Genomic DNA, 22,950 nt, shown 5'->3' on the forward strand with positions numbered 1-22,950 from the left:
AGTTTATTTATTTGGGACTAAGAATTAGGTAACTTTTCTTTACATGGATGACTACTAATATAAATACTCACATTTAGAGCACTTATCGTGCCGCCATTTCCTGCATCTATATTTAATATATATTATTCCTGATGTTACTTGGTCCCTTACTTTAACTAATAACAAAATATTATTCCCATCGAAGAACAGTTAGTGAAGAACAGAATTTATACAGATCTTTGTGAGTTAAAAGACAACTATTCCTACAAAATCCACAAAATAGAGGCTACCTAGTTAAGCTAGAGAGTTTATAGAACTTTTAAGAAGAGATTTTATAAAACATTTTCATATAGAACTTTTTCATATAGAACTTTTCGTACAATGCCTTACTACATATTCCATGTCCATACTGCAGGCAGTCAAATACATGAATAAGTTCAAAGTGGAATTAGACAAACATATTACAGAAGTGTTCATCCATAGCTAGTAAGTACCATGATTTGAACAATTTCAAACTCAGCTGATCAGAAAAATCCAGAAAACTACATTAAGAATAGATTACCTACATGTTTATAGAAACTCATTCTAAGCAAGTCTTCCTGGGTGTCATCAAAGACAGAGTTATGGCAATATTTGTCATATCTAGACTGGTATTTCTTATGCTTTTTGCCCCCTAAAATCATTGAAAGTGGACATCAAAGGATGGACTCCCGTTAGTGTTTATGTCAGAGTCCTACCTCTGCATAAAAAAAGTGTTTAGGAAGTTTTCTTGTGTTATACCTTCTTTGCACTCTTTTAACAGCTTCTTGCACCCTACATACCTCCCTGATAACCTAGATCCTTTCAAACTGTTGTACACTTCTGACCAGGACTCCAGGTTTTTTTAGCAGTTGTGTCTAGCTGTCTTGCTTGATCAAAGCTGGTGAAATTTATCTGCCTTGTAACCACCTATTCCTGGACTGCTATCACATCAAGGTTCTGCATATACTATCACAATTTTCTCTCCACGGAAGTTCTCTGCTGTCCCCATTTTGGCTGTTTCCACAACTATCTCTGCTAGCTGGAGTTCCTAGATGATTTGTTTCTGTTGTTTTCCAGCAAATTTCCTACCATTGAACCCACAGTTAAATGAAAGAGATAAGGTATCAGCCTAGTGAAGGAAAAAAGTCTTCAAAAGGCAGAGGTATATCTGAGAAAACTTTCAGCAAACTGTGGAATCTAACTGTCGACTCTTTCCATGAGAATTAATAATAATGATAATACTAGATGTAGCTTATTCAGACATAAGTAAATACAAGCTATTTCACTCTCTGTTTAGCTGCTCATCTCCTTATTGATCCTGGGTTTTGGGAGAGATGTGAAAAGTTGAATCTCACATTATATCTTTGGGTAGGATAGGGAACACCAAGCACAGAGAGAAATTGTGTGTGGGCTTTGAACACGTAAAACTTCACCTACTGCCACATATGCTATAAAGACAGAAGAGCAAATTACAATTTCTGAAAGAAAAAGGTATGGAATTTCTAACTGGTACAATTGAAATGATCAGCAAATTCTACAGGAATTTCCTGAGGGAACATGAAGACTTTAGCTTCTGCTTCTGCTGAAGAAATGTTACCTACAGTCAGTGATGATAGAAGCAGCTGATTACAGTACTGGACTGGAGGTACAGTTATATTTATTGTTTGGCTTACTACAGACAGTGTGCTCTATCTATCCATATGTGGTTTTTTTTCCATATGCCTTCATTCCCCAGTCTTGTATTGACTGAACACAGCTGACAAAAAGATAATTTGGTAGAAATTTTGTGATTAATTATTTTCTCTAGTTCTTCTATTTATTTATTTCTATATAAAAATGTTGATAGGAAACAGGTTTTTCCTAGCTTTATGTGAAATGGAAAAAGAGAGAGAAAAAAAGTCTTTATTATATGTTATACTCAATATATATCTAAACACTGAAAAACTTTCATTTATAGTAAATACTACAAGCACTCTAATCCAATCATGTTTTAAAGTGAGCTTATGTTTATGGAATTGTAAAGCCAATAAGAAATAACTAATGGTAAAATAAATTATTTGAGTGGATGCATAGGCACAAATGCATCAGAGCTGAGCCGAGCCTATTGGACTTTAGTTATGGAGACATGTAAAGGTCTTTTCATGCCAAGGCTGGAGCTCAAGAATATGTTCTATAATTATCCACCCCCTACCCCTCCCCTTCACAACTACTCACTCTTTCAATCATTACAGGAAGGACATGGAGATGTCACCTAGAGTGAATTTCTCTGGTGTCAGTAAAAATCACAGTGTAACGTCAGTAATTCCTTATCTGTGTTACTAATTGAGGGCCAAATTGAGACCTGAGAGATAACGAATGGATTGGGAAATAAGGGACTGTTCAATGACAGCAAGAGCAGCAGAATATGGACCTTGGAGCAAGATACCTTGAGTGAAGGCCTGGAGGCCAAATGCAGCTCAAGATGCCCAGCCAAGGCACCTGACAAATGAGCCTGTGCAGGGAGCGGCCTTGAATCCAGACAATTGAGTGATAAGAGCCCTGGGATCTTACTCACACATATGCATGTGGCAGGGAGAAGTAGCTACAAGTAACAACTACTAGGGAACAAGCACATCCTGCTCCTCCTGTTCACATGTGCTTCTGTGCATATTCCTACCTGCGTTTTGACCAGCCTACTCCTCTTTGTTCCTTTTTGTCTCCTTTCAAAAAACGGCCTACAGACTTAAAGATTTAAAAAACAGTGCTTTACGGGGGCCTTTAGTGTACTTTTTTGTTTGTTTGTTTGTTCTTTGTTCCCATGTTAGAAGCAAATTCTTTGAAGATGTTTAAATAGTCCTTTGCCTTATTCTTTTTTAAATGAAACCAAAATTTGGGGCCTAAAATACATCAATGAACACAATTCTCCATCCATCTGGTATTTCTTCTTCCTCTTTTCTTAAGCTGGTCCATCTAAAGAAGTGCTATGTCTTGAATTCTAAAAATATCATCATACTTTGCAAGGCAAAGGATTGTCCTGCTCTGTGCTGGTGCAGCCTCACCTCGAACACTGTGTACAGGTTTGGTCAATATAAAAAGGACGTAAAAAAAAAAACTTAGAGAGTGTCCAAAAGGAGGGCTACAAAGCTGGTGAAGGGTCTGGAGGGCAAGATGTGTGAGGAGCAGCTGAGGCCCCTCGGTTTGTCCAGCCCAGAGCAGAGCAGGCTGAGGGGAGGCCTCATGGCGGCCTGCAGCTCCCTCACGAGGGGAGCGGAGGGGCAGGCCCTGAGCTCTGCTCTCTGGGGACAGCGACAGGACCCGAGGGAACGGCATGGAGCTGGGACAGGGGAGGGTCAGGCTGGGGGTTAGGGAAAGGTTCTGCACCCAGAGGGTGGTTGGGCACTGGGACAGGCTCCCCAGGGCAGTGGTCATGGCCTGAGCCTGCCAGCGTTCAAGAAACATTTGGACAGCACAGTCAGACATTTGGTCTGATTTTTGGGTGGTCCTGTGTGGAGCCAGGATTTGGACTTGATGATCCTTGTGGGTCCCTTCCAGTTCAGGATATTCTATGGTTCTATAAATGCTTCAAGCATAGCTTCACATTTGTCAATAGGTGAATATGTCTAATGTTTGCTACAAAAAGTAGGAACACAGGACTGGAACAGTCAATTGGATAAGTATATGCAGTACATTTACAGAACATATCTTTTAATGATTGAAATAGAATTGTCCGCAATACCTGTTTACCTATGATAAGTCACAATGGGGACATTAACACAGCCAAATAAAAGGCAATCTGCTACTGAACTTGTTTGCCAGACTCTTCATTGTCACGCTGCTTGAATCTTAGCTCATTCCTTGGCCCTGTCCTTACGATTGTCTCTCCAAGCAGTCCCCAGGATGAGTCTCCTGTAAAAATACTGGTGCTAGGCAGTGTTGATGCAAGCCAGCCACTGTCACTTGGCATTTGGGTGAGGAATGGTTCGTGCCCTTCTTTTACGCAGCATTATTTTATATACATGCGCCAATGTTTATGCATGAGATTAACACTCTCTCAATTTTACCTGGCATAACATGCATCTTTATTTCAGCCTGGCAGTTGTGGCTTTAGGTTGATAGGAAGACAGATGGGTTACCTGTATAGCAGTCAAATTTTGTATAACTTTCCCTCACGTTGTCCCCTAAGTGTTGAGACGCAAGAAGTGGAAAGGCTAAAGAAACCTGACCACCTGCTCACACGTGCTTTTTAGATAAATATAGTGGGTGGGTTAATCTGTACGGCATTATTTTGACACTTCTCATTAACACAGAAGATACACCGACAGAAATGAGTTATGTCCCTTGATATGCCCCTTAGAACTTACAGGGGAGAGGAAGTCCTGTAGCTTTTGAGTTCCCCTAGAAAATGTCTTGGTGATGGGACTCCTAATCTCAATACCTCAGTTCAGAGCCTAAACTTGTGAACAAAGGCAAAAACCCTACTGCTTGTCCTTGCAACCAGAGCCTGTCCTGAATAATTTACTACCCAATATTATTCTAGCAACATGTTTATGTTGTGTGTACTTGTAAGGCCCACAACTTTATTATTCTAGGTTCTAGCTGTCATCTTTTTTTTTATCTTTTTTTTTTTTTTTAATATAGAACTTCTAGTATATTTCTTATGCTACAGTTTCATGATTCATTCCAGCTTGGCTTCATAACAACATTTTCCACCCACATAGAAAAGCATGCCAAACCTCCAAGGTTTTGCAATATTCTTTTGTAGTATTACTTTTATCAGGCAATCAAGTAAATATTAATATAACTTTTTTTTGAAAGAAAAGCAACTTTTGCTGCCAACCGCACAACTTTCCATGTGATAATATGAAGTATCAACATGTATCTTCTCTGAAAAATTGAACTTATATATTCCTAAACACTTGTAGCTTTAAACTGCTAATGGGTATGAACATAATATCACATATTTTTAATTTTTTTTCCATATAGATTGTTCATGTTGTTCAGGATCCAAAGTCTGTTCATTTTGTTCACATGAATATTCTCATTTGTATCAGTGACTCAGAACAAGTAAAACCCAGAAGCTTTATGAGCACAATTTTGTTCTTTAAAGTAGACACAGCAATGCTGTTATATAAATTTTAATGTGATTATAGCATATTCTAGACCCTGAATGGGTATAACCTACATCAGTTTCCGTATTTCCAAAACTATAATAGTGTGTTTAGTCGAAATATTTTACCTGTTAAACAATACAATTAAACCAGAAAAAAACTTTCAGGTCTAAATCTCATGTCAGAGCATAAGAATCTTCCTCAAATACCCTTCAAATGATGTCTTTTAATGATTATTTTGGAGGCGGGTGAACACGTAGATACGTTAAAGATTCTGCCCAGTTTCACAATCTTCTTGCATGATGAATCACTTTTGCTCACTCACATGGGTGAATACGTATTGTGGCACTTCGAGTGAATGCAATCAAAGCAAAAGTTGCAGAGTAGAACCCATAAAATATGTAATACAGCAGATAAGCTTTCCAGTCATGCTGTGAATTAGTGTTGTTTATTATTTCCTGTCATAGCACTGCATGTTAATTTTCAGTTTGTGATCCAGTGGTTCCTGCCCAGCATCCTTTCTAAGCTTTTTAATCCACAGCTACAGGAATATAGCTACCATGCTTAACCCATGGCTACAGGCTACATAGAAATCTAATTCTTGGTCATTAACAAACCAGATGAGACACATATTCCTTGTATTAGTTAACAAAACAAACAAACAAACAAAAAACTAAAAATAATCTATTTCAGGTTAACTGAAAGGAATTTATTTTCTAATTTTCTGTTCCACCACTGAACCCCCAAAATCCATTATTTACACAGTTCTATTTCCAGCACACATAAATATGTCATTTCTCTTCATTAATAGCACTACAGTCTACCTCTGTCCTTTCTTCCGTGTGAATAGGGCTTTTCTTCACATTGCCAGTACTTGTTTACCACTTTCATTGCATTTATTATGAGATATTGGGTAGCATTCAACTTGCCTGAATTTAAGCTCTGAAATACCACTGTCTACATCTGAGCTTGTCGAAGTTCCCATTATAATCAAGGGAAAGCTCAGATTTAATTCAATTTCCTAAACGTAGATGTCTTACCAACATGTTTGATGCTGTGTGGTGTCACTATTCGGCTTCTCTACAAAAGCATGGGTCACAGCTAGGTCGTGTGTCTTATCTGGAGGCTTCATGCAGATGTCTCATATTCTTGATGGCATCTCAAATGGCATTAGAAGACTATGCTTAGGCAATCTTCAAGGTCTCCATTAACTTTAATAGAAGCTTAACACCTAATTGAGATGCAGCTATCTACACTGCAGATGCCATAAATTAGACTGAGCTGAATCCTGCACTCTCAGACTTGAGGGAACAGAAACTGTCTCTTTCGGGGCTTGTGGAAACTTCTTTCCACTTATCCGTCTCTGGCTTATCCTGATTTATTTAGGACTTCTCTGAATTCATGCATCCTTCTCATGAGATGCTTTTTTCCTTTGCAATTATAATTAAAATTTTTACACATAGACCAAAAAGTCCCTTATCACATGTAGATAGAAAGTCATCTATATCTTTTGTGCAGTCATTCACATCACTGTAATGCATTACTATCTGCACAGAAAAACAGCTCACAAAACACATAGTTAAGAGGTCCATCTGCACACACAGTGTTAAGTCTGCCCCAAGGAAATCAAGCAATGCTCAAGTGTCTATGGGATTTTTTTTTAATGAAATATACTTTTTCTTCAGGGTCCTTCAATGCTCTTAGTGCATTTTCAGCTTTGAATACCAACAAGAGCAAAGTAAACCAAGATGTAAAAAAAATAATAAAGGAAATGTGGTGCTATGGAGAAAACCACAGTAAGCACCATCTATAGCCTAATTACACTTAGCAGTGTATAGGAGAATACTCACCCACAAATGACCAAAATAAATGGATAGTCTTAAAGGCTCTCAGGTATCTAACATCTAAACACCTTTCTAAGAAAGCTGACAAAAATATAAATGGCACCGTGCCACTCTTACCACAGACAAATGGAATAGCTGCAAATTGCAATGAGGCAATTCAGGACCATTTATTTACCCCTCTGAGACCTCTGCAGTGAGCCTCTCAAAACCTGCGGTATCTAAGGCTACACCTGTTCTAGCAAATACTGTGGGAGTAGGTGCAGAGGAATGATGTGCACATTGCACACATTTCATGGATTTGACGTCAGACTAGCTCTAGTTTGGTCCTGTTGACTGAATTTCCAGTAGCAACTGGATGGTGTTAGGTATACCGTCTTCTGGAGCCTGTTTTCTTGTTAGGTCATCTAAAAGGAATCCAGTTTGCTCGCTCTGAGACACTCCATGATGCAAACCAAAGCATACTAAGTAGGAACAGTCAGAGGACTCCCTTCAAAATAGCACTCACAAGCCAAACTGAAAGACTAATAAAAATCCATCCTTAAGCAACTTCTTCTCCTATAGTCTGATTTCAGTAGTATGTTCTGCTTGTGTTTCCTGAGGCACCTTTGTACACTGAATGTGTACATTCATTCATTCATCTGCAGAAGTATTTCTGTCTTCTAACAGGAGTACTTATTGGGATAGAAAAAATGTATAGTTCTGAGCAGATGTAGATATTAGTGTTCTTACAGGAGATTACTATGATTGTCTGATTTCATCTCCCAAATTGCAGATGTGCTTATCAAAGAATTTATCATAATTAACATTCTTTATGAGAAGTACAGTACAGCCTCCCCAAACTGAATTGTCGGAGAAGTAATACATTACCTAAGCAGGTTTATGGGGAGATTTTTGTACTGTGCTTGTTCTATGACTGTACTAATGGCATCTGGTGCCAGGTTTGACTACCTGAGACCTTTTGCCAGTTCTCTGTCAAAATTACAGATAAATGTCATTGTACTTTGTACATTGTACAAAGTATATGTACTTTTCTGATTTTTATAGTCAATAATCTCTCAGTACACTTCATTTATAGCTTCTTTGCATCTTTAAATTTGGTGATGAAGTAAATGGAACGTAAAAGGTTAACCAGTTTCTAAAAGGTGCTGTTTAACAATGGTTGGCCTTCTGAATCATAGATTAGCAAATAATCATTTGTTCTGATGATGTAATATCTGTAACTTACAGTAATGTTGCTAAAGGGAGGAGTTATCTGAAAATTGGTTTGAACTGGTCTCTCTGGTTTATGGTCTTTCCTGTTCCCCTGTTCATACACTGACTTAATCTTACTCAGTAAACTATTTTGTTTCCTACTTCTCCTTCAGACCTTAATTTCTGAAAAGCTCTGAGGAATCCTGTTTTCAACCCCAAAAGGACCAGCCAAAAAAAAGACTATCTTAAGACTGAAAAGTAAAAGTCTCTTAGCACTGGAAAATGATTTACTTCCAGTCTTTGCATTCTAACTCAGCATAAATTTAACTCCCTGGAGAAGGCTGATAAACACATTTGTCTTTCTAAACTTTCATTTGGCTAAGAATCTGGAATATATCAAGGCTTTCTTTTTAAGGCATTTCCTGCAAGGCAAGGCTAAATGTTACTTGTTATTAGAGGTAAAAGTAAAAATAATAATAATTTAAAAATCAGATTTTATGAATTATATTTGCTATATAAGAAAGGATAAAATGTTTAAAGCAGTTTTAGACATTCAGGTGGCAATTTTTCTGTAGGTGTAAAAAATTGCTAATTCATCATGGCTACAAACATTCTCAGAAACACCTGGAATAAACATAGGTATATCCTGAAACAGAATTTGGCCTTTTTCACCATTTCCCTCCCTTTTCTACCACTCACAAGTGAATAGGTTCAAGGATTATCTCATCGCTCATTCAGCCCAGCAGTTACCATTGTTGAAAAATCAACAATTGTCATCTGTTGTTGCACCACAATGCACCATAACATTTAAAATAAATGGTTACTTTCAAGGATCAAATGTCAATACAGGGAGTATCGCTGTTGACAAAGACTAATAAATATTTACTTTCTAATGATACCATAGTGTGTGTCTGATTATGTACAATAAAATAAAACATATGTGAAAGACGGGATGCATTTAAGATGGAAAATCATGCTTAGACTGTGGAGTGAGCAGGAAGAAGGAAGCCATTATTCTGTATGATGGATTGTGATTGTGGATTTGACAGTTGCAGGATGGAAATTAGTGCCAAATGCCAAGCCACCTCCTCAGCATACGGCTGCAGCATTTCTAAACTTACAAACCACTTCGATTGCATAGTCCTGAGCACAGTCGACTGCTGGCTAGAGTCTGTTATCTGTAAGAGAGGCCCAATATCTCCTCTTAACATCACATTAGAGATTTCTTGCTGCTCAGATAAACTGGACTTTTACAATAAATTCAGTGATGTTAGTATCAGCTCCTTGCCCATGGGAAGCAGCAGAGCTGCTTTTTTACTGAAAATCACTGTTAATAAATTATTTTCCCAGCTGTACATTGAAGATGATATGTATGATTCAGAAGAAGGTCAAGTTAACTTGAAAAAACAAATGCAGTAAGAATATGTATAGGATTATGTGAGAATGTTCCCAAACTGTGAAGTAACTCAAATAGATTGGCATGCAGTGATGCATAGGTCAATCAAGTCACAGCATGCTTTTATTTAGTTTAATAGTAGATACTCTGCAAACAATCATAACATTTTTAGTTGCACACTGCATACTCAAACAATAGCGTAAATGGACTTTTTGTGTATGTTTTTTAGCTCACATTCTATTCAAATCAAGTTAAGGTTTTTCTTTTTTCTTTTTTTTTTTTTAAAGTTTGGATAGGTTTCTTTTTGTAGGTTGAATAAGCTTCTGGTGCGTTTTTTACTATTGCTTAAAAATGTTTTGGTAAACAGCCTTACATTTATCCATTTAGAATATGTTGACCTAGAGCTTTTCAGAAGAGTATTTGTCATATTCTTAAACACTTTGCTTAATTCAGCATCTTAAAGCAAAATGATTTGGGTATTATCTAGCAGTTTAGTGGTAATGCTGTCCATTGAGCCACTACCAACAAAGACTGATGAAATTTCTCATTACTTTTTAACACTTTGTTCAGACTTTAAGATGAGAACTGATAGCTGAATGGCTCTCTTGTTGCCTGGACAGAAAGATTGGTTCAAACTGTGAATACAGTTCACTTTAAATATCATTTCAAAATTTGTTTTGGAACTGTGTCACAACTAAACCAAACATAAATTGCCACAGAATAAAAAGATTTAAATTTTTATTTTAAAACTTAACCTGGAGGGAAATTCTGATTTCAGTCCAAAACAAAACTTCTCATTGTTACTAATATCACTTGAAGAGCTACAGTTACAGATATTTATTCAATTTTATGGCTAGATTGTGGAAGTCCATAATAAAACACGTGCCATAACATATTAGTTGTAGCAGGATTGCAGGGTAATGAAATGATCCAGTAAACAGCTGGCTTCCCTAATTAGTATGTCAAATGTTTATGTGCTCCTCTTGTTAAGTACCAAACTGTTTCATCAGAACAAAAACATGAGATACTTTGATCTGGAAAATAAGGTAAGATGTTTCAATGATACACTGTGGCCACAATTCATCCTACCTAACGTTAATCACCTATGTGATGCATGTGAATTAGGGGGTTAGTCATCTCAGACTCCCTCTAAAGTCACAGGAAGAAGATGGACACTTTCTCAGGGTGACGAGGAGACTTGGCGGCTCCCCAAGAGCAGAGGGAGACATGGTGGCTGGGCTTTAACACCAGTGCTTCACTGATGCTTGAGAGACCAAGTACAGGTTCAGGCACTACCCTCTCCTTCCTCGTTTTCAAAACAAATCCATGAAATAGTATAATTCTTCCTATTTTGTCATTCAGTTTGGAGAGAGGCTTTGGTTTTTGTTTTGTTTTGTTTTGTTTTGTTTTGATTTGATTTGGTTGGGTGAGGGGGTGGGGTTTTTTTGTAGGAAACATAGGCAATATCTTTCTGATTTCTTAAAAGCCTCAGTGTTGTTAGAATGGAGATTAAATTTGATCTGAACCATCCTACCAGCTTCAGCTGTGAGTGCTGCAAAAGGGAGCTATATTATCAATTCATACAGGAAAAGGTGTGCCTTTATTCTTCAGCAAACTACATTTATGACTTCAGAAATGGCCTTTAACAAGATCTGGAAAGAAGCCAAGTCAACTTTCCTTTGACCTACAGGCAAGTCTAGCAAAAGTGATGATTTTGAGGGACAAAATGGGGAGATTAGTAGGCACCTGAACTGCAAGCTGAATTCAGCAAGAGACAGATAAATCCTGTGGGTGGCCTTCTTTGTAGTCTCTAAATTAGAATGTTTGCTGTTACAGAAGCATGATCTCAGAATACATTATTGCAAGCCGATGGGAACATCACTGTTATTCGATAGTTATGCTCAACTATTACCTTGAGCAAAAATATGGAGAAATGGAACAAGGTATAGCATAAGATGCCAAAGGTAAAAATGCCTCTATGACGAAAAACTTCCTAGAACCTGGGAGAGCCTGTTGGAGTGGAGAGCTGGAGGCCATCTACTGCAGCCCCTGGCTCACAGTGGGACTAGCACTAACAGTCATCTCAGCCGAGGCCTTGTCCAGCTGAGCATAGGAATTCTCTGGGCACGGAGATGCCACAACTGCTCTGGTTTTCATAACATAGCAAGTCACCCAGAGACATAACAGGTTACCCAGATGGTCCCCACCTCCAAACAGCTCTGTCCTCTCACAATCAAAGACAAAGAGGTAGGATGCAAGAAGAGGCTGTTGTCCTTCATATACATCCCTGTTCCCATGCAGGAGCTCTGAGGACCTTGGAGGTGGAAGCAATAAGGAGGGGAAGATGAAAACCTGCCTCCATTCCCCTAGTCCTACTCAGTCTGATCTCAGTCTCTTTTCCTCCAAAGCATTCAGCTGCTAATCACCATATTTCCTCAGCAGCCTTCACCCACTCTCAATACATCTGTTGTCCTTTTCCTGAGGGGAAATTTCCTCCACTAGCACAACTCTCAGATTTACACTTTGATCTCTTTGGCACCAACTATGTCCTGACTTCTCCTAACTCTTCTTCCACTCTTCTACAGAAAAAAAAACTCCCACTTGAGCTTCCCACAATACCGTTTCTCAACCTTCCAAATTAACACACAGTTTCCCTGCAACTCAAAGCTCTGTTTTTTCCTGCCCATACAACTTGACTTCCCACCCATGGTCTCTCACCTGAACTCGCTTGCTACAACCTTCCTGGATCCTGCAACCCCTTTCTCTCCCCATACAGATATGACCCTCCTGCATTGTTCCCACCTTCTGCTGTTACCATCACTTCAGAGACAGAACTTCTACTGGATATTAAAACCCAGGTCACCCTCTGCCTAACTCTTCTGGCTTTATGTATTTCTCTAGAGTCTCCTCTGCTTTGGCAGGGATCTAAAGACCTCACATTCTCCAGCAAGAATCCACTTCAGTGTTTGCTTAGTGAGAAAAGACAAAAAGTATAACCATGAAGAAGACAGGCAGAAACCATAGATACAGTAGAATATAACTTTGCTGCCATTGTGAATGATCTGAAATCCTTTTCTACAAAACAGATAGAATATATCTGAGGCGAAGTGAGAAATATAGGATTATAGAAAGAAAAGTGGAATGTGAAACAGCAAAATGATAGTAATTGAAGAGAACTGCTGGTCTGTTAGCTAGGGTGGAAAGGAATACAAACTGGCATTATTAAACCTTATCAAGGATCGCAAAAATTAAGCCCAGGTGCAGCCTGTGTGGTGGGCTATTACAGTAGAAACCAGTGGCTATGTATGTGGCTTTATGTAGACAGCAGGGGAGGTCAGGTGCCCAAAAGCAGGATCCAAACCCACTTTTTCACCATATTCACCATTCAGGCATTTTCAACTACTTTACAACAAACACAGAGATTAGGATGTCTTATTTGGCATTCACAGACCAGAACCTCTAAGTAGGTGTTTACACTTTGTCTTTCTAAGGTATACTTCTGAAATACACTGGTGATGGAAATGTTTCTGTCTATTTAATATATGTTAGCTGGCTAGAGCTGTAGAGGACTGAGGGGGAGACCAGGACTTAGTTTGTTCCAGTCTTTACTGTGTCACATCTCCTGCTCATCTGAGTTGAATTGAAAGGGTATTGACTATAAAGAATATAAACAAGTCTGGAAGGAGGAAGCTCTGTCTAAACCTATTCTGTGCAGGTCCCAACAACAAGGCTACAGAATAATGCACCCGTACAGAAGAGCCAGTCCAGTGACTTTTGCATTCTTTGCTATGCAATAAAGCAACACCAAGAGGAAAAGTCAAGAGTGTCACACCAGGGAGAACATTTTCTTTGGAGAAACATTAGTTTCAACCTCTTCAGTCAGAGCAAAGTGTTTAATCGTAGTCTTAACTTCCTAAGCAAACGGCTTAACCACAGAGTATTGTATAAAAGGTGGGTGGCAGATCTTCCTCCGCTGTCTGTTCTAAAAAAGCACCCACAAAGCATTTTCCAAGGAGCCTTCTGGGTGTGCGTTTGGTGTTTTCTGAGACTGTCTGCAGGATTGAGCCCCCCCAGGAGACTTCAGCAGAGGAATGCCTAGCTTCTTAGGTGGGAGATAGCTATCAGGCTGCTTAAACTGTTCTGGGCATGTGCCAAAGCAGAGCTCTGGACACCCAGAAGAGCTGAAACTCAGACAGGCAGGTGCCTTCAGCAAGATTCAAATAAAGTACCTAAGCACTTATGGTGCAACCGAAGAAAATTTCATCAAAGAAAGAGAAACGTGATTTTCCCAACAACTTTTACCCCAGTAAGTTACCCAAAATTTTCCATTATGAAATTTGCTTTGATGCCTAAGTTTACACCACTGACACCCTGACTGAAAATTAAACATGTAGACTGCTGTTTCCCCAAGTGCATTTGGGATTTACAAAGTAGGTACTCCATTGCCTAAGGCCCACAAGGATCCTAGTCTTCTAGGCATGTTTAGATCATGTCTAATGCATATCAACAGCACTGGGTTCAGCAAAAGGCAGAGCAGCCACGGTCACTTTAATTCAAAAAGAGTGGTGTAGGAGTAGCAGTGGTGGTGGCAGTATCCACCTTTTGCATACTAGGCTATAGGATTTACTCAGCCACGTGTGACCCAGGTTCACTGAATTCTCTTATTGGACTGCAAGCAAAAGAGCAGACAAATCTTTCCCAGTGAAATGTGGCAAGACTTTTCTAATAAGGTAAATTTTGGTTTTATTTGTGTCATTCCTAGTGAAGTATATTTTGAAGATCTTATGGAAGTCTTTTCTGTCCCAGCTGATGTCATGCATGGGTCAGATCAGTCCACAGTCAGGTTAATCCTTTCTATTCAATAAGCTTCCTGTTCTGTAAAAGAATAACTCAATATAATACATCTTATTCAAAATGGATGGGAACTATACCTCAGCCACCTACCTCGATCTGTGACTGGGATGAATTTAGCCCACTTCCACTGAAAAGGGCAAACAGTGACAGCAGCTGTCTGTTGGGACAAGATGATAAAGTGTGAATAACAAGCTTCTCTTTCACGAAGATATTATGCAGATTATTCTTATTTGGTAACACTCGGAGTTACTGAGAAACTTAAACACATGCTGTTTGGTTAAGTAAACTAAGAAAGAATATAGGAATCCAAAGGCATCATTAAAAAAAAATCACTGCCAGATTGGATTCAAAATTCTGCAAAGCAAGTGAATGTGGGCTGGAGAAAACAAAAGACGGTAATGCTATCTATGACACAAGAAGGAAAATAGGAAGCTCAGCACTGGGTTTAAAGATTTCTGTGGAGGTGGGTGAGTCACTGTTGCTCACACTTTGAAGTGAGTGAGACAAGCCTGTGCGTCATATATTGTTTCCTCTTAATCTGCAGAGAACAGGCCATCCCAAGCCATTGATGGAAGCCAAGCACTTGGAGCACAAATGAAACGTGACTGGACATGGGTTTCTCTTAGTCAAGCATCCTGGGAGCCTAGAACCGCAAGTCAGACTCTGTCAGCAGTTGAAATACCTCTGGTTTACAGGTTAACAACCTGGCGATAAAAATGAACTGTGGCTGAAACTAAGTCTACGTGGGCCTAATGTAATTAGGAGCCAAGTTTCATACCGCTATAGGGCTGATACTACACTCACTGAAGTCAATGATAATCTTTCCATGAATAACAGAGGCAGGTCCTTTCATCTCTCGACATGTGTATTTATAAAACAGGGATAACGGTACTTTCTTTTTCCTATGTTTGTAGCCTCAACAACATTTTTGGGAAAGGACTGTTTCTTTCTAGGCACTCCATGTGGCATTTAACACCTCGGGATTCCTGTCTTTGTTGGAATTTGAAGCTAGGAAAACACTAGGACTGACATGACCTTTCCAGTGTTTACAACAATCAGTTAGTACAGAATACCACAGAGTATACATAGTATACCACAGACTTGTGTAGATCTGAAGACATAAGTCTATGGTTACCACTAGAAATTCTGTAAGTGCTACTGAATCCATTTAAAATCTCTGGGGTTTTTACTCCTTTTTCTCTGAGCTACTACAGTAGCATAAAGCTTGTGAAGGCAACATGGGTGGTGAATATCTAAGAATTTCATAGGAGTCTACAGGCATGAGACTGATTCCATCAGCGAAGATAACAACTGGATATTTATGTAACTTTCATTCAGACTGTGCTAGTTAAATGTATGGATCACATATTAATGATATTACATTAAGAACATAATTGAGATGAAACTTTCATTTCATCCTTAAGTTGCTTATGTGGACATATGCTTGTTGATGATTTTTCTCCTGTATGAGAAGTAACTGTACCTTGTATAGACAGTTATTACACACTGGTTTGGAAGAGATGCTAGCAGATTTGATAACTTACATCCTCTGGAGGGTGGGTGATTTTTTGTTGTTGTTTTTTTTTTCTTTTATGTTTTTCCTATGGATATATATTTACTTGAACATGACATGCTGGAAAAGCATTTTTTCCCAGTTTTGTACCAAAGCCCCACAACATCAAATACCAGGCAAACACATAAACCACGTGAAAGGATATTAATCTTCGTTTAGGTTTAAGTAGACAGTCGTGCCCTTTCTAGGCTCTAAGCACCTTATTAATAAATGTGATTGAGTTAAACACTCAAGAGGAATCCTTTTTCAGAGTCCTGAAGTGCCCTCAGTTAGACCTCCAGATGCTGTCAAACTGTAGCTGCGTTGCTGCATACCTGAAAGGTCACAAATTACAGAGAAAAGTCAGAGATAACAGCTCACCGGTCCCTCAGAGCTTGCAGAGACCATTCCATTTTGGAAACGTGCTGTCTGTTCAATTGGAACTGCCCATTTTAAGGCTAGAAAATCTTTCAAAATGATAGACTCTTTCAAAACTTTTGTAAGCCAAATGCTTTGTTGTTACTCTTGGAAGAAAACAAAACCTTGGGCAACTGAGCATAGAAAATAGGGCTGAACAACCTGTTTAGAAATCCCAGCCTGCCTAAACACAGCAAGTTTCAGCTTGACGAAGACTGATTGTGCTGAGGATGGCCTGAAGCCCACATAATGCAGTTAACTTCCGTGTCAGTTAAGAGCTTCAATGAGCTAGGGGTGAATCTTTCATTTAAAGAGAAGTCTCCACTCAGCTATTGGAATCAGATTTAGTTTTGTTAATAAAATATAAACAAGATAAAGAGAAAAAAAAAAGAAATAACCTGGGTGGCATTTTTCAGTATTACAGATATCATAACCTCTGAGATGCTTGTCAGGGTTTTAAGGATGCCATATCTTCCATTCCTTACTCAGAAAGCTCTCAGATGTGGAAAATTTTCTTGAATCCTTCACAACAGCAGTGGAAAAATGTAGAAGAAAGGAGCAAAGGGGGCTGGTTCACTATAGTACTTACTCCAAAATGACACAGATGTAAAGCTGCTGTGATTGATTGAGTCATATGAACAAAAAAATTGGTTGAAGAGGTAGTGAATTGGGCTCAAAATATCTAGAACTATTTTGAGGAAGGGGACATTGCCTCCTACAACTTCAAAATAGTGTGAAATATTTTTTCTGTAAAACAGAAGTGGCTGCCAAAAATTCACCAGGCTGGTTGAAAACATTTTCACATGACTGCAGGTAACCATATGTTATAAACTAGCTGAGACCTGGGAAAACACTCTAGGCAGTGGCAGGCAGACAGGTAAACTTAGCCTCATCTTTTGCTTTTAGAAGTTCCAGAACGTACTGCCACAACCAGTTTTTGTTTTGTTTTGTTTTTCACAGAGAGCCAGTCTGTAACCACAGATAAATGTTTTTCTCTGTTGAAACTCATCCTTATGGTACGACAGTCTGGCTAATTCTTGGTTATACTGGGTATGTAATAAGAATGCTCAAACATAAAAGGGATGAAAGACCAAAGTGGGAGAAATTTTCCCTCAATGTTATTTTCCAGAAAGCCAAAATCTGGCATACCCAGGTCTTTTTGTTGTTTCCCAATGCTCAAACAATGTAAGCAATCAGAAGCCACTGATGCCAGTTAGGCATCATTTGAGAAATGTTTCTCTTAAGCTTCTATTCTGTCATTCATTTTTTTTCCGACCTGTTCTCTCTCGTATTCTGGATTGAACTAATTCTGTTCAATAGCCCATGATGTATATACCTTGTCTTCTAGTTTCTGATGTCTAGACTCTGTCATCTAGTTTCTGTTTTGTTCACCTTTGTGACTAACTTTGTAGATCATCCCTTACCTCAAGTGCAATTGTGCCAAGAAAAAAATGCAAACATGATGTTAAGAAGCCTTATGTTCATGTACTATGGTTGCATCAAAAGACTCTAGTTAACAGTTTAAGGTGTTAAAAAAAATAATAAATTCTTAGCTACTTGCCCTGAAAATTCATTCCTGGCATCTGAAAGTCAAATTGCTCTTTCTCCTTACATTTAAATAGCTATAAAAATTCATCTATGGAAATGGGGGCCCCAGTTCAGCAAAGCACAACTGTTTGCTTAATAATGGATGAGGCAAGGATGATCCAGCTCACTTTTCCATGTATGGGCCATAAAAGGCCAACAAGAGCTAGAGAAATAAGAAAATAATTTTGTAAGCAGCACAAGTGAACACAAATAAAAACGGGGATTTTTGCTTAAATTTATTTCATATTTGTATATATTTGTCCTCCCCACTTTGCATTTCATCAAGGATACTCTGCCCTGTGCTGGGGCTCACCATGTCCCAGAGAGGGCTAGAAGCTGCCATTACGGACTGAACTGGGCATTGCTGACAGGATCACGCTCACGCAGTGCTGTTATTCAGCTACACAGCTGCACAGGAGGAGCTAATACTCTCTTGTTTAGTATTACTCCAACTATCTTTACTCATGGCGAGTAATTCTTTTGAAGTCAGTGTGTCTACACAAGTGAGTAATGGCCTCAGGATCCAGCCCTTCAAGAGTGTATGACGTGTTACGTTTCAAATGCTTCTGCACTGTTGTTTTTAATACTGCATTGCAATTTACTTACTGGAATTATCTTCTGAATAGCTTCTTTCCATGGATTCCATTATATATATTATTTTATTTATTACGTTTTCACTTTGATCTGCATGCCAATCAAGATAAGCTCAATAAAGATAGAATTTTAATGAACACAAGGAACTATGTGTAGCTGCAACAGCCAGTTTTACTAGTTTTATGGGTGTGTGCATTTATTTTTGCTTGTGTAACATCCAGATTGTAAGGCTGCAGTGTGTGAAGCACTTCATATTCATTTGTTTGTTGTAAAGAATGAGATATCTCTATTATTTTCACAGTATTCCTAAGTACCTATTTTTATCTGTTTTATGTTTTTTGTTGGGTTATACAGGATAAAAGGAGACCGTTAAGAAAAACAAATACTAAATGGAATCATGACAAAGATAAATGTCTTCCAGGGAGTATAGCTGGGAGACTTCACTGTCAGGGACTGCTAACAGTGAAATGTCTACCAACACCGCAACAGGTTATGGATGGATTTTTCCAAGGTCCAAATCAAAGAAATATTAATCTGTTAAAACCCTTCACCTGGACTAGAAAGAATGGGAACAAGGAGTAATTGCTTGATGTCATTTTCTTCCAGTAGAAAAGAAGTGGGTTAGGACTGGGATAAACATACAGAAAATGCGCAAGGAAGTACTAAGGTTTATATGGAAAGGTGCAAACTTTTCACTGTCTTAACCCTTTGTTTTCTGAAATGTCTCTTATGGTAAATAATACGTGCGTTACTTCAACAGGACAATCAACACAAAGCTCTTGGAGAGATGTTTCTGTACATCGGTCAAACTCAGCAATCGGTCAAACTCAGCAAACTCAAAATGACTGGGGGACACAAGTAGCCTTCCCAGTTCAAGGTCCAGCCGTAGAGCTGGGGACAGTTTCTATTCACAATAGAAAGTGACATGGAATAAGAGCAGGTTCTACTGCTGAGAGTGGTTAAAAAAAAAAAAAAAAAAAAAGAGGTCTGCAGTAGAAAAAAGTCTTGTAAATGGATCTAAAACACAGTTTGTCTGGTAACAGTGGAAGGTGTTTTAACAGGCAAAAACCACCAGCATTGTGCAGGTACGTGAAAGTAGTCACAGTGGAGGGATCATTGCCTGTAATCTAGTATCATTGATAAAAGCAATCATTGCTTCACAATCAAAGTCATTGTTATCAAAGAAATGGTGTTTTGGCTACAGTCAAGCACTTGCTTTGTGTTCCTTTTCATTTTTTCTTACAACATTGAATTAGGCCACCACTTGTAGGTTCTTGTAGGTTCACCACTCACTTCTAAGTTCTTGGACTGTGACACAACATGGACAGAATATTGGATCACAAAGCATTTCCCAGTGGATGTAACTAGAGTAGCTACTTCTGAGGCCTACAAAAAAGGAACAACCAGTGCTTGATTTGGTAAAATTCATCACAGTGGGACCACAATGTGGTGAAATTTATTATAGAAGAGCTATAATGTTGTAGAGCTATTCCACAACACACTTTTTCTGGCATTGAAGTTGTTATAGAATCATAGAATGGTTTTGGTTGGAAGGGACTTTAAAGATCATCTAGTTCCACCACTCCTACCACTAGACCAGGTTGCTCAAAGGCCCATCCAACCTGGCCTTAAACACTTCCAGGGATGGGGCATCCATAGCTTCTCTGGGCAACTTGGTCCAGTGCCTCACCACCCTCAGAGCAAAGAATTTCTTCTTAATATCTAATCTAAATCTACCCTCTTTTTGTTTAAACCATTCCCCCTTGTCCTGTCACTACACTCCCTGACAAAAAATCCATCTCCAGCTTTCTTGTAGGCCCACTTTAGGTATTGGATGGTTGTTGTGAGGTCCACCTGGAGCCTTCTCTTCTCCAGGCTAGACAGCCCCAATTCCTTCAGCCTCTCTTCATGGGAGAGGTACTCCAGCCCTTCGACAATCCTTGCGGCCCAACTCTGGACTCATTTGAATGCGTCCATGTCCCTCTTGTGCTGGGGGCCCCAGAGTTGAACGCAGTACTACAGCTGGGGTCTCACAAGAGCAAAGTAGAAAGGGACAACCACTTCCATTGACCTGCTTGCCCTGGTGCTTTTGATACAGCCCAGGATACGGTTGGCTTTCTGGGCTGCAAATACATATTGCTGGCTCATGTTGAGTTTCTCGTCAAGCAAAAACCCCCAGGTCCTTCTCCTCAGAGCTGCTCTCAATCCATTCTCCACCCAGCCTGGATTTGTGCTGGGGATTGCCCTGGCCCAGATGCAGGACCTTGCACTTGGCCTTGTGTAACCTCATGAGGTTCACACAGGCCCATGTCTTCAGCCTGTCCAGGTCCCTCTGGATGGCATCCCTTCCATCCTGTGTGTTGACTGCACCACACAGCTTGGTGTCATCAGCAAACCTGCTGAAGGTGCACTTTATCGCACTGTTGATGTCACCAGCAAAGATGTTAAACACTGCCAGTCCCAATGCTGACCCTTGAGGAACAAGGAGGACACCAGTTGCCTGTCCAAGGCACATATTTCAATGCAAAGTAGCTTTCTGTACAGCCAACTGTGATTGTTTTGCCATTACTAAAAGAATTATGTGCTTGCATAGTGTGTGAAATGCTGGAGGACACAGAGAAGATGTGCTTTGAAGGCACCTTGCACCCACTGTCAGTGAAGTGCTCTGGATGGACCCTGAGAGCTTAACTTCAGCTTTGGTTCCTGAGGTATGCTCACGTGTACTACACAATTCCAAGAACAGACACAGGGAAAATTTTAATTTTAACAATAACTTCTCCAGTACTAAATTGCTAACACACATGCACTAGTTGAGAACCAACTTACCAACCTGAGTGAATGCTGCTATGAATCATACTCGTTCCCCTTCAAAATTGCAATGACAAATGCTTGAACTGAAAGATATTTAAGCTCTTCTTTAGCTGACATTTACTACAGCTCAGCAATTGGTAATAAATTGGAATCAACATCATGCATCCAGCCAGCCCTAAATGAAACGTCAGTGGAGTAGTAAGAATGGCCTCAGACTCACCATTATAATTATTTGCTGTATATTAAAAGTGTTATGGTAAGCAAGGACAGACACAGTTGTAATCCAAATGACTTGAACAGAGGCAAAGAAGAATAGTTCAGTTGGAAGGGGCCTAAAAAGATCATCAAGAACAACCTCCCAACTACTTCAGTGTTAACCAAATGTTGCGGTATGTTATTGAGGGCATTATCCAAATGCCTCTTGAGCATTGACAGGCATGGGGCATCAACAACCTCTCTAGAGAGCCTGTTCCAGTGTTTGACCACCCTCCTAGCAATTTTTTTTCCTAATACCCAATCCGAATCTCCCTTGGTGCAGATTTGTGCCATCCCCATGCATTCTATCATAGGTTCTCCACCAGGGAGAAGAGATCAACACCTTACTCTCTGCTTCCCCTCCTCAGAAAGTTGTAGAGAGAGGAAAATGAGGAACTGAGGAAAGCAAAGGCAGATTCTCCAGAGGTCCCCTAAATTCATCCTTGTTTTCCAAAGCTGATCACTAGCTGTTCAAAGATCACTAAGTTTTACCCAGTTTCAAGGGCTTATCTGACCATTTTGTTGATAATGTAACAAAAGCTCATGTCAAGAAAATGACAAAAGGCCTCCATCAACTTAGGCAGACGTTGTAGAACTTCAAGTGGTTAGTGCCACAGAGATAATAATTAATTGCAGTGTACATGAAACATAGAAAATGTGGAAAAGACATGGCTCTGCAGGAAGGATCAGGAAAAGGAGGACAGAGTACGCAAACTAGAATGAAAGAAGAGACACAGCTCATTGTTGCCAGATTGAGGAGAATATATTGTGTACACTAGCCAAGGAACAAGATGTTGTGGTGCCTCTCAACAACTTCTGAATGTTTGGCTGTCAAAAGATTATTAGGAACCCCATCCTGTAGTACTTGTTCATAGTTTGTCATGCTTTGTCACAGAAATTGTTTATGCTCCACTCTGAATGCATTAACAAGAATTTTGGGTCCTTGTCTTAATTTTACTGTTTTACGATCAAATCTCCTATCTCCATCTCTAAGCTTGTTCATTTTTTTTTCAGAGTAGGACTTTTCCTCTTCGTGTCCTCAGTGCAACATTGGACTTACCTAGACAGCCTGGACTTGGTCTGTGCTTTGCATTTCTGCTGGGACAGCTCTGTGACTGCAAGATGGACTTCCAGTCTTTGACAAACATGGACATACCAGCAAAAGGGTTGTTTGTACTGGCCGTACCCCTCAAAGACTGCTCTTTCACCAGCTAAGTACTCCAGTGTAGGCAGTTTCAGTTGCAGAGTAAATATCTCACTGTATTTTTTTTCAGATGGGCTGTGACCACAGTCTTCTGTTTCATTTAAGGGAAAGTATTGTTTTGGTTTGAAAGTAGTGGAAGAATCTCTATTAATTTTCAA

This window comes from Anser anser (genome assembly GCF_964211835.1).
Source record: "Anser anser genome assembly, chromosome: 1".
Lineage (NCBI taxonomy): Eukaryota > Metazoa > Chordata > Aves > Anseriformes > Anatidae > Anser > Anser anser.